This window comes from Manis pentadactyla, chromosome 12 (assembly GCF_030020395.1).
Source record: "Manis pentadactyla isolate mManPen7 chromosome 12, mManPen7.hap1, whole genome shotgun sequence".
NCBI lineage: Eukaryota > Metazoa > Chordata > Mammalia > Pholidota > Manidae > Manis > Manis pentadactyla.
Genome location: NC_080030.1, coordinates 53,366,044 through 53,378,881, shown reverse-complemented (window position 1 = coordinate 53,378,881; position 12,838 = coordinate 53,366,044). Strand labels below are relative to the sequence as shown.

Below are 12,838 nucleotides of genomic sequence, written 5' to 3'. Positions count from 1 at the left end.
CAGACCTCCCAGCTGCCATGGCTGCCTGGACGGATCAGCTCCTGTCCCTTCCACAAACTGTTCTCCACCCGCCTGGACGCCCCACGACCTGCAGCTGTGTTTGCCCTGCACTGACCCCTCGGTTATGAGGCTGCTCAGAACAATAGCTCGACCCTTGCTGAGATCAGCCAAACTGCGCTTTCCTCCTTCACCCACGCAGAGCTACGTCACTGCCTCACAGCCGTGAAGGTCTTCCTCAGTTCTCCGGGACAAGTTGACCTCTCGTCCTGGGTCAGTCCAGAGTACCTTCAATAGATCTCTGTGAGGACACCTGCCACTAATGACATTTACTTTCAATATGTGTAACAAGGTAGAGAACGTTCTCTGCCATAGCAGCAGGCATGAGACTTCTCCTAGGACAAGAAACACTTCTGTTGGGAAGCATTTTCTTAAGATCACTTGGATTCAATGAGTTCCCGCATGAACTATCGTCTGGTGCTAAGACCTCAAAAAAAACGTCAAGAGCACCTCAGAAAAGGATGAGGAATCAGGGCAGGTGGGGAGAATAAGGGAAGGAGAAACAAATGGCTGAGGAGAGCTGTCACGATACAAAAGTCTACACACTCTATAATGAGACTTCTTCCCCGAGAAAACCCAACTAGCCTTATGAGTAGGTTGTTGCAAGAAAGTAGCAGTAAGTTTGGGTTTGGCATCTAGGTGTGTTTGAAAGGAATCAGAAGCAGCATGTGTAGACACAGCCCAGAGACAGAGGAATCTCAAGCCCTTTGGAATTAGTCGTACATATAGATACATCTTTTTATATTTACATTTCAATAGATAAGTACACAGAGATATCTTGGGAAGACTTAGGGCTTCCCAGCCATGAATTGGAAATCCCAGCACCTCCAACCAGATGTCAGACATGTGTGGAGAGCAGGGGGTGGGCAACTGATATCTGAGCAGCATGTGTGTCCTCTGTTAAACACAGAACTCCTTAACAGCAAAGACCACGCCTTCTGCATCCTTGTTCAGCCTTTCTTTTAGCACAGTGTCTGCCTGGTATGCACAAGCTACTCAGCAAATACGTTATGAATTGGTAAATTACTGCATCTATTCTGAGAGCAGCTCTACCTTGCTAGGTTTATGCAAGATGTCCTTGTACCTTCTTGTACCCTAAGAGACTAGAAACTGCCATCTGAATAATCCTCAGCACGCCTTGTGAGAAACCGTCTCCGGAGAGTCACCAAGGCAGTGAATTCTGTTTTGTCGCCTCACTTGTGTGGGCAGAGGGCACAGAGCCCTGGGCAGAGGGGCCGCCGTACCCGCAGGCCTCCAGAGAGTGCTGAGGCCAGCCTTCCTGAGTCAGTGCAAGGGTGTGGCCCCTGCGGAGGTCCCCAGGTGCAGGGTGGGAATGCTCTCCAAACCTGGGCGTGGAAGGGCGAGGCAGGGTAGGGAGGAGTCGTGTCAGCTTCTGTGTGTGCATGTTTATTTAGTTCTCACAATTATGCACCCAGACTAGAGGTTGGGTGTGAGAGTTACTCCTCTGCGAGAAACTAGGGGCCTTCAGATGAGACATAAGAGCTACGAGAGTTTCAGGATTACCGGCCCAACATAAAAACTGACACTTGGCCCTGCTTTGATGCATCCCGTCCCCTTTACCTGGTGTTTGAGGCCCTCCTCAGCCCGGACCAGTTTACCTAGCCAACTGAAGACCCTGAGGCCATCAGAAGTTGACCTCACTTGCTAATTTGGCGGCTATGTGGGTTGGTCCCAAGAAACAAAATTCCCATAGAAATCCTAAGAGGAGGGACTCTAAGAGACAAAGCCCTGGTTTGATAATTGAATGAGCCACCCATTTATCACAGGGGTTGTTAGTCACTAACCAGAAGACAAGGTAGCCTTGAGTTAAAGGGCCAGTTCATCTGATTTCTCACCAGCTGACTTCTGTGTGCAGTTCAACAAATGAGTATTTATGTTCTTAGATCTGTCACCATCACATAGGAAGCTCAAGCTATGTACACTAGAACACCTTATTTTCCTGGAAACAATTATAATAAATGCTACTTACTCGCTCTTATGAAAACATGCCAGCCCATTATCGCTCAGGAGAAGGGATCACAGGGAGGTCTTGCCATGCCTCTGTGGCTCTTGCCACATTGCCTCTTCACCACCAACCAAGTTCACAGAAAGAATGAACAGTTGCTCACTTGGGTTTTCCTTTTGCCAGAGACTGATGTCACAGCTATAAAGGCTGCAGGGGGTAATATTCAAGTAATAATGACTAGAGTCATAGAAGGAATATTTGTACTCTGTAGCCTGCAAAGAATACCTATGCTAATGAAGCACTGAGGTTTCTCACAGTTGTCCCGTGGGGCTCTCAATGTTGAGCACTGCCTTGACACCCAACCCCCTACTCCCACCACCGCATAACAACATAGGTTTTTGAGCGCTTACTCCTCACAGGCACTGCCTTTAGGGCTCCCAAGTGTTGACTCATTCAATACTCACAACCTTCTGTTGTAGGCACACTTACTACCCACTTTTGACTAACAAGGAAATGGAGGCTTGGGCCCATTGAGTATTTTGCCCAGCAGTATAGTTAATAAGTTGTAGAACCTGGATTTGAACTCAAGAAGCCTGACTCCAAGACCTATGGGCCTAGCTGATATACTCTTGCAAAATCAGAATGAGAGAACAGAGAAAGGAAGGAATATGTGAATGGAATTCATAACCAACATGAAATTAAACTATTGAAATTGAATAAACAGAACCAAGAAAAACCCATCAGGACAAACTATCCTTTCATTAACTCTGTAGTTCTCTCCATTTTAATCTGACATTGACCTGCCTTACTTTAGGTATATGGAGGCCACAGTTAAAATACAGGGGGGAAACCAGAAAGTTTGCTTTGGGGTTTCACTGTTTGAGTAATGTAAAGAATTTCCACAATAGTTTGATTACCCAGTGTTTTCCTTCCACGGTGAGTCAAGATCCTAACCCCCTACTAGAATGTGACTCCATTCAGTTGATGTGACCAATTTGGGAAAATCTTAAAACATTTCTTTCCTCACTGGGTCATAGTCAAGAGACAGCATAAGAAACACCAGCTGGGTGCTGGGCTGGCATTCAGAACTGTATCATCTTTTTATTTTGGTAGCAAGGACCTTCCTGTCACCAACCAAGTTCACGGAAAGAATGAACAGTTGCTCACTTGGATTTTCCTTTAGCCAGAGTATCTGGGCAATGGCAAGGTAGAATACATCACAAATAGCAAATGTCAAAGGTCAAATGTATTCTTCTCCTTTCTCTACCCAACTATTTCCTCGCTGCTGGTGACAACAAACACATGAGATACCTGTCAGACTCAGGAGACACAGAACAGTGCCTGATATCTTCAAAAACATTTGACCAAAGTGTTATTTCCCTTATTCTACAGGGAGATACTAAATCAGTAAATGTATTTTATTAGTTGATTTGATTATTGGATTTTAATCACGGATGTGTTTCATTAATCCAGTTGCTGATCTCTCAAGAAATTTGGTTCTGGTTAGCTTAATTCTGAAAAAGAGGTGTTTCAAATAATGTTTTGTTATCCCCCTTACTCCCACCATGAAGCTAACTTTATCATGGACATCTTTTAATTGGATCTAAATATCAAGAATTGAACTCTTAAGAGATTGAATAATAAGATGGTGTCCACCGTATGCACTCAGACTGGGAGCTGGAAAGCAAATTACAACCCAGGATCTGTCTTTCTACTTCAGTCCACAAAGAAGGACACGTTTTCAAAGAAGAGTTAACTTTAAATTATAAACCAGATTATCTAGGCCCACAGACCTATTTGTGTTTATTTCACACATGTGATCCCCTAAGCCTTTTTTGAATGGCCCAGTCTGTCTCAGCAACGCTTCAGGGACATGAGGGTGGAGTCATATGGCCACATTAACCTGACGGCTCAGAGAGGAAGGACTCTTTTAAAAATTCAAAGTAGAATTACTATATAATCTAGTAATTCAGCTTCTGGGTATGTACCCAAAAGAACTGATGACAAGATCTCAAAGAGAGATTTGCACTCTCATGTTCATAGCAGCATTATCCACAATAGTCAAGAGATGCAGGTGACCCTAGAGTCCACTGACCAGATAAACAAAACGTGATAAATACCTACAATGGAATAGCATCATATGGCAAGAGCTGGGGTAAATTGAAGCTTAAAGGAGAGTATAAATCTCAGAATACAGAACAAAAGTAATATGGCCCAACTGTACCTCCCCATCAGGAAATTCTTCTTTTGATGAAACCAACCCAATTTAGAAGTTGGACATTTTTCCCATTTTAAGTAAAGTTGCACATCCTACAAAGATAATATCCCCATCTTGCAGAAGAAATAACTGAGATCAAGGTAAGTTAAGTTTCTTTCCCCAAAACAATACAGTTTCAGATGGTAGTATAAGAAGTGAGAATTGTAGCACGTAGTGTCATATTACTGATTTTCAAACTTTTGGGATTATAGCATTCTTTTAAAAATCTTTTCTTAAATTGTAGTAAAATACATGACATAAAATTGCCATCTTAAAATTTTCAAGTAGTGTTAAGAATAGTCACAGTTTTGTGCAACAGATCTCCAGAACTTTTCGTGTGCATAACTAAAACTCTATACCTATTAAATAACTCCCCATTTCTCTATCCCTCCATTCCCTGGAAACCACCATTCTGTCTCCTGTTTCTATAATTTAATGACATTGGATATCTTACATAAATGGAATTATACAGTATTTGTCTTTATTTGGCTAGCTTATTTCACTTAGCATAATATTAAAGTTCACCCATGTTGTAGCATGTGATGAGATATCTTTCTTTTTTAAGGCTGAGTAATATTCCATTGTATGTATTTATTACATTTTGCTTATCCAGTCACACATCAACAGGTACTAGGGTTGCTTCTATCTCTTGGCTATTGTGAATAATGCTTATGTGAACATGAGAGTGTAAATATCTCTTCAAGATCCTGCTTTCAATATTTTGGGTAAATATCCAGAAGTGGGGTTGCTAGATGATATAGTAATTCTATTTTGAATGTTTTTAGAAACTGACTTGCTTTCCATAGTGGCAGCACCATTTTACATTCCCATGAACAGTGCACAAGGATTCCAGTTTCTCCACAGCCTTGATAACACTTGTTATTTTCTGTTTTGTTTTTTTGATAGTAGCCACCCTTATTGGTGTGAGATGACATTGCATTGTGGTTTTGATTTACATTTCCTTAATGTTACATTTCCTTACATGTCCTTAATGTTGAGCATCTTTTCATATTCCTGTTGGTCATTTATATATCATCTTAGGAGAAATGTCCATCATGTCATCACGCACTTTTTAATTGGTTCATTTGGATTTTTGTTATTGATTTGTAAGAGTTATTTATATATTCTGGATATTAACAAGTTATCAGATATGATTTGCAAATGTTTTCTACCATTCTTCAGGTTGCCTTTTCACTTTGTTGATTGTGTCCTTTGATGCACGGAAGTTTTTATATTTGATGCAGTCCCATTTATTTTTGCTTTTGTTGCCTGTGCTTTTGATGTCATATCTGGAAATCGTAGCCAAATCCAATGTCATGAAGCTTTTTCCCTCTGTCATCTTCTGGGGGTTTTATGATTTTAGGTCTTACATTTGTGTTTTTAATCCATTTGAGTTAATTGTTGTATATGGTGTTAGACAAAAGTCCAATTTAATTCATTTGCATGTGGATATCCAGTTTTCTCAACACCATTTGTTGAAGAGACTGTCCTTTCCCAAATGAGTGGTCTTGGCATCCTTGTTGAAAATGCACAGTGCCCCAGTTAGGCTGCCTTAAAAATTTATGATTAAAGCTCATACATATTTGCTTAGTAAACATGAGATTTTCTTTGATGTAAATTATTTTGTTATTCCTCCACTTCTTGGGTATGCATTTCAATGTCATTAATTATAACAAAAATAACAACAACAACTTTTGCATTGATCAAAAATTGGTTGCAAGACAATGACAGGATTATTGTGCATCAATGTGCCTCATCATTGCAGTTGAACACCACAATGCTACAGTGTAGTCTCTCATGGTATGTATTTCTTGGAACCCAGGAATATTTTGCCCATCCTTACTAAGCTATTTAATTGCATTCAATGAATCAAAATTAAATTTTATGACTTCTGTGGAAGGCATCATTTTAAAACAAAGTACATAAATAGAGCTAAACAATAACTGCCATTTGACTCATGAATGAGTAAGAAGTATGTTGCTCATAGTATCTCCATATTTAATTGAAGCATAGGCCACTTCATCTTGGGTCCTTCTGTGAGAATGAATTGAGTCAAGAGTACTGGGAATTAGGAAGCTTGGTGTCATGATATTCTGGTTCTGGATGTGTTACAGATAGAGAATCACCAGCAACATCTCCAACATGAGCAAAGCCTTATGCAACAGAGGTTATGAGCATGTCCTACTCTTCACTCTGCTGCTGTTCTTGTGCTGCCCAGGGACAGCTTGAAGGACAATAGCAATCTCCACTTAATATACCAATCATTAACTTGACCACATAGCCTCAGTGTTCATTATCTCTAGTTTTACAGAGGAGTAAATATTAGGTCTATAGAGATGAAATGTTCAGCCAGAGGACACAATAAATGATAAAGCATGGCACTCAAATTCAGATTCCTAGGCTTTCTTCATTCTCCTGTTTGATTGATTTTTAAAAATTCATCTAAAAATTCTTTATGAGCATTTGCTACATAGTCTTTAAATACACAAAATACAAATATTACTTAGGTACTGTTTTTCACATAGTACTTCATTTTTTTCTATTAATTTGGCTTCCATAACACAATGCTCACCTAAAATTTTTCCTTCCTCACTTTTTGCTCCTCTCAACCTCCTTTACACCTCTTGATGTTGGCAGACTCCAATGTCTTGTCCTTGCCCTTCTTCTTTCTTTTTTCTATGGACCCTATTCCAATCCCATGATCTTAAATAAAATCTTTATGCTGATGAGACTTGACTTCTCTTTTGAACTCCAAGCAGATATATTCCACTGCTTGCTCAACTTCTTTACTTGGATATCTAGTGGGCTCTTCAAATGAAATATGTCTAAAAGAGAATATTTGGTTTTCTTTCCAAAATCTGCTTCTACCTTCGGCTTTATAATTCACCAAAACATCCAGTTGCTTGGGCTAAAAATGGAGGCATCATCTTTAATTATCCAGTTTGTCTTATCACTCACCACTTAACATAACCATATCCAAGCAGTACTGTCAACTCTACCTCTGAAATATATCTGGATGCCAACTACACCTTTCCACCTCCATTGTATGGCCTTAGTCAAAGCCTCCATCTTCTCTGTCCTGGACTACTAAGGCAGTCTGTTAACTGCTGCCTCTGCTTCCAATTTATTCCAGGTACACCACTCTGGTCTCAGTCCATTCTCCTATTAGTAGGAAGATGATATTCTAAAAATACAAATTAGACAGTCTCATTCCCCAGCACCCACCAATGCTTCCCACTGCAAGTAGAATAATATCTAAAATTTGCAAGATGTGGCTTTTGGCTATTTTGCTGAACTCATATATCCCAGCTCACTGACATTGCTTCTGTTCCTCAAATATGCCAAGTTCAGTCCCAACTCATTAATTCCCTCTGCCAGGAACACCCTTCTCTGAAACTTTCTCTTGGCTCTCTTCTCTTCAACATTCTTTTCTGAGCCCAGACGTCACCTTCTTAGTGAAGCCTTCCCTGAACACTTAAAAAAAGTCACCACAGGAGGTGGAGCCAAGATGGCGGCGTGAGTAGAGCAGTGGAAATCTCCTCCCAAAACCACATATATTTTTGAAAATACAACAAAGACAAGTCTTCCTAAAAGAGAGACTAGAAGACACAGGACAACATCCAGACCACATCCACACCTGCAAGAACCCAGCGCCTCATGAAGGAGGTAAGATACAAGCCCTGGCCCAGCGGGACCCAAGTGTCCCTCACCCCAGCTCCCGGCATGAGAAGAGGAGTCAGAGTGGGGAGGGAGAGGGAGGCCAGGACTGCTAAATAGCCAGCCCCAGCCATCCGCACCAGAGCGCAGAGACAGTGCATGCGTGGGGTCCTGGATACTAGGGAAACAGGACAATAAGACCTGTGAGAGGGTCCCCGCAGCTGGCGCTCCGGAGACAAAGAAAAGCGAGTGCTTTTTGGAAGTCTTAAAGGGACAGGGACCCCACTGCTGGGCAGAAGCATCCTGGGACACTTAATCCAGCAGCAGGGAATCTGGGGAACTCTGGGCACTCTAACCCCCTGGGCAGCAGGGGGCATGGAGGAGCCTCACAGAGATAAATAGCCTCCCGGCCATTCCCCCTCCAATGCAGCTCCACCATATTGGAGCAGCCGCCCGAGGCAGGCCACGCCCACAGCAACAGTGGAGATAAACTTCATAGCTGCTGGGTAAGAACCAGAAGCCCCGTCTCTGTGCAGCTGGCCAGCACGAGCCACTAGAGGTCGCTGCTCTCCCAGGAGAGGAAGGCCACAAACCAACAAGAAGGGAAGTTCTTCCAGCCGTCACTCGTGCCAGCTCTGCAAACTATCTTTATCGCCATGAAAAGGCAAAATTTCAGGCAGACAAAGATAACAGAGACAACACCTGAGAAGGAGACAGACCTAACCAGTCTTCCTGAAAAAGAATTCAAAATAAAAATCATAAACATGCTGACGGAGATGCAGAGAAATATACAAGAGCTAAGGGATGAAGTCTGGAGGGAGATTACAGACATCTGGAAGGAGATTACAGAAGTGAAACAAACTCTGGAAGGATTTATGAGCAGAATGGATAAGGTGCAAGAGGCCATTGATGGAATAGAAACCAGAGAACAGGAGCTCATAGAAGCTGACACAGAGAGAGATAAAACAACATTAAGAGAACTATGTGACCAATCCAAAAGGAACAATATCCATATTATAGGGGTACCAGTAGAAGAAGAAGAGAGAAAAAGGAACAGACAGTGTCTTTGAAGAAATAATTGCTGACAACTTCCCCAAACTGGGGGAGGAAATAATCAAACAGACCACGGAAATACAAAGAACTCCCAACAGAAAGGACCCAAGGAGGACAACACCAAGACACATAATAATTAAAATGGCAAAGATCAAGGACAAGGAAAGAGTTTTAAAGGCAGCTAGAGAGAAAAAGGTCACCTATAAAGGAAAACACATCAGGCTATCATCAGACTTCTCAACAGACACCTTACAGGCCAGAAGAGAATGGCATGATATATTTAATGCAATGAAACAGAAGGGCCTTGAACCAAGGATACTGTATACAGCACGATTAACATTTAAATATGAAGGAGGGATTAAACAATTCCCAGACAAGCAAAAGTTGAGGGAATTTGCCTCCCACAAACCACCTCTACGGGGTATTCTAGAGGGACTATTCTAGATGGGAGCACTCCTAAGACTAAACACATGTCACCAGAGAAAATAAAATCACAGCAAAGAAAGCAGACCAACCAAATACTAACTAAAGGCAAAAAATAAAATCAACTACCCACTAAAAGCAGTTAAAGGAAACATGAAAGAGCACAGAATAAAACAACCAACATATAAAGAATGGAAGAGGAGGAATAAAAAGGGAGAGAAGAAAAGAATCTCCAGACAGTGTATATAACAGCTCAATAAGCGAGCTAAGTTAGGCAGTAAGATACTAAAGAAGCTAACCTTGAACCTTTGGTAACAACGAATCTAAAGCCTGCAATGGCAATAAGTACATATCTTTCAATAGTCACCCTAAATGTAAATGGACTGAATGCACCAATCAAAAGACACAGAGTAATAGAATGGATAAAAAAGCAAGACCCATCTATATGCTGCTTACAAGAAACTCACCTCAAACCCAAAGACATGCACAGACTAAAAGTCAAGGGATGGAAAAATATATTTCAGGCAAACAACAGAGAGAAGAAAGCAGGGGTAGCAGTACTAGTATGAGACAAAATAGACTTCAAAACAAAGAAAGTAACAAGAGATAAAGAAGGACACTACATAATGATAAAGGGCTCAGTCCAACAAGAGGATATAACCATTCTAAATATATATGCACCCAACACAGGAGCACCAGCATATGTGAAACAAATACTAACAGAACTAAAGGGGGAAATAGAATGCAATGCATTCATTTTAGGAGACTTCAACATACCACTCACCCCAAAGGTTAGATCCACTGAACAGAAAGTAAGTAAGGACACGGAGGCACTGAACAACACAGTAGAACAGATGGACCTAATAGACATCTATAGAACTCTACATCCAAAAGCAACAGAATATACATTCTTCTCAAGTGCACATGAAACATTCTCCAGAATAGACCACATACTAGCTCACAAAAAGAGCCTCAGTAAATTCCAAAAGATTGAAATTCTACCAACAAACTTTTCAGACCACAAAGGTATAAAACTAGAAATAAATTCTACAAAGAAAACAAAAAGGCTCACAAACACATGGAGGCTTAACAACATGCTCCTAAATAATCAATGGATCAATGAACAAATTAAAATAGAGATCAAGGAATATATGGAAACAAATGACAACAACAACAAAAGCCCCAAATTCTGTGGGACGCAGCGAAAGCAGTCTTAACAGGAAAGTATATAGCGATCCAGGCACACTTAAAGAAGGAAGAACAATCCCAAATGAATAGTCTAACATCACAATTATCGAAACTGGAAAAAGAAGAACAAATGAGGCCTAAAGTCAGCAGAAGGAGGGACATAACAAAGATCACAGAAGAAATAAACAAAATTGAGAAGAATAAAACAATAGCAAAAATCAATGAAACCAAAAGCTGGTTCTTTGAGAAAATAAACAAAATAGATAAGCTTCTAGCCAAATTTATTAGGAGAAAAAGAGAATCAACACACATCAACAGAATCAGAAATGAGAAAGGAAAAATGACGACAGACTCCACAGAAATACAAAGAATTATTAAAGACTACTATGAAAACCTATATGCTAACAAGCTGGAAAACCTAGAAGAAATGGACAACTTCCTAGAAAAATACAACCTTCCAAGACTGACCAAGGAAGAAACACAAAAGTTAAACAAACCAATTACGAGCAAAGAAATTGAAACGGTAATCAAAAAACTACCCAAGAACAAAACCCCCAGGCCAGATGGATTTACCTCAGAATTTTATCAGACATACAGAAAAGACATAATACCTATTCTCCTTAAAGTTTTCCAAAAAAGAAGAGGAGGGAATACTCCCAAACTCATTCTATGAAGCCAACATCACCCTAATACCAAAACCAGGTAAGGACCCCACCAAAAAAGAAAATTACAGACCAATATCCCTGATGAATGTAGATGTAAAAATACTCAATAAAATATTAGCAAACCAAATTCAAAAATATATCAAAAAGATCATACACCATGACCAAGTGGGATTCATCCCAGGGATGCAAGGATGGTACAACATACGAAAATCCATCAACATCATCCACCACATCAACAAAAAGAAGGACAAAACCCACATGATCATCTCCATAGATGCTGAAAAAGCATTTCACAAAATTCAACATCCTTTCATGATAAAAACTCTCAGCAAAATGGGTATAGAGGGCAAGTACCTCAACATAATTAAGGCCATATATGATAAACCAACAGCCAACATCATACTGAACAGTGAGAAGCTGAAAGCTTTTCCTTTGAGATCAGGAATTAGACAGGGATGCCCACTCTCCCCACTGTTATTTAACATAGTACTGGAGGTCCTAGCCACAGCAATCAGACAAAACAAAGAAATACAAAGAATCCAGATTGGTAAAGAAGAAGTTAAACTGTCACTATATGCAGATGACATGATATTGTACATAAAACCCCTAAAGACTCCACTCCAAAACTACTAGAACTGATATCGGAATACAGCAAAGTTGCAGGATACAAAATTAACACACAGAAATCTGTGGCTTTCCTATACACTAACAATTAGCCAATAGAAAGAGAAATCAGAAAAACAATTCCATTCACAATTGCATCAAAAAGAATAAAATACCTAGGAATAAACCTAACCAAAGAAGTGAAAGACCTATACCCTGAAAACTACAAGACACTCTTAAGAGAAATTAAAGGGGACACTAACAAATGGAAACTCATCCAATGCTTTTGGCTAGGAAGAATTAATATCATCAAAATGGCCATCCTGCCCAAAGCAATATACAGATTTGATGCAACCCCTATCAAATTACCAGCAACATTCTTCAACGAACAGGAACAAATAGTTCAAAAATTATATGGAAACACCAAAGACCCCGAATAGCCAAAGCAATCCTGAGAAAGAAGAATAAAGTGGCGGGGATCTCACTCCCCAACTTCAAGCTCTACTACAAAGCCATAGTAATCAAGACAATTTGGTACTGGCACAAGAACAGAGCCACAGACCAGTGGAACAGATTAGAGACTCCAGACATTAACCCAGACATATATGGTCAATTAATATTTGATAAAGGGGCCATGGACATACAATGGGGAAAAGACAGTCTCTTCAACAGATGGTGCTGGCAGAACTGGACAGCTACATGTAGGAGAATGAAACTGGACCATTGTCTAACCCCATATACAAAAGTAAATTCGAAATGGATCAAAAACCTGAATGTAAGTCATGAAACCATAAAACTCTTAGAAAAAAACATAGGCAAAAAATCTCTTAGACATAAACATGAGTGACCTCTTCTTGAACATATCTCCCTGGGCAAGGAAAACAAAAGCAAAAATGAACAAGTGGGACTATGTTAAGCTAAAAAGCTTCTGTACAGCAAAAGACACCATCAATAGAACAAAAAGGTCCC

At 40.3% G+C, this 12,838-nt stretch overlaps 1 long non-coding RNA gene across 1 annotated transcript in view; it reads right to left on the bottom strand.

The window, feature by feature from the left end:
* LOC130679933 (uncharacterized) overlaps window positions 1–2,191 on the bottom strand; it is a 71,202-nt gene extending 69,011 nt beyond the window's left edge. The window contains exon 1 of the long non-coding RNA XR_008992928.1: window positions 2,048–2,191. This is a non-coding gene — a long non-coding RNA (uncharacterized LOC130679933). The remainder of the gene's footprint in view (window positions 1–2,047) is intronic.
* Between the last annotated feature and the right edge of the window lie 10,647 nt (window positions 2,192–12,838).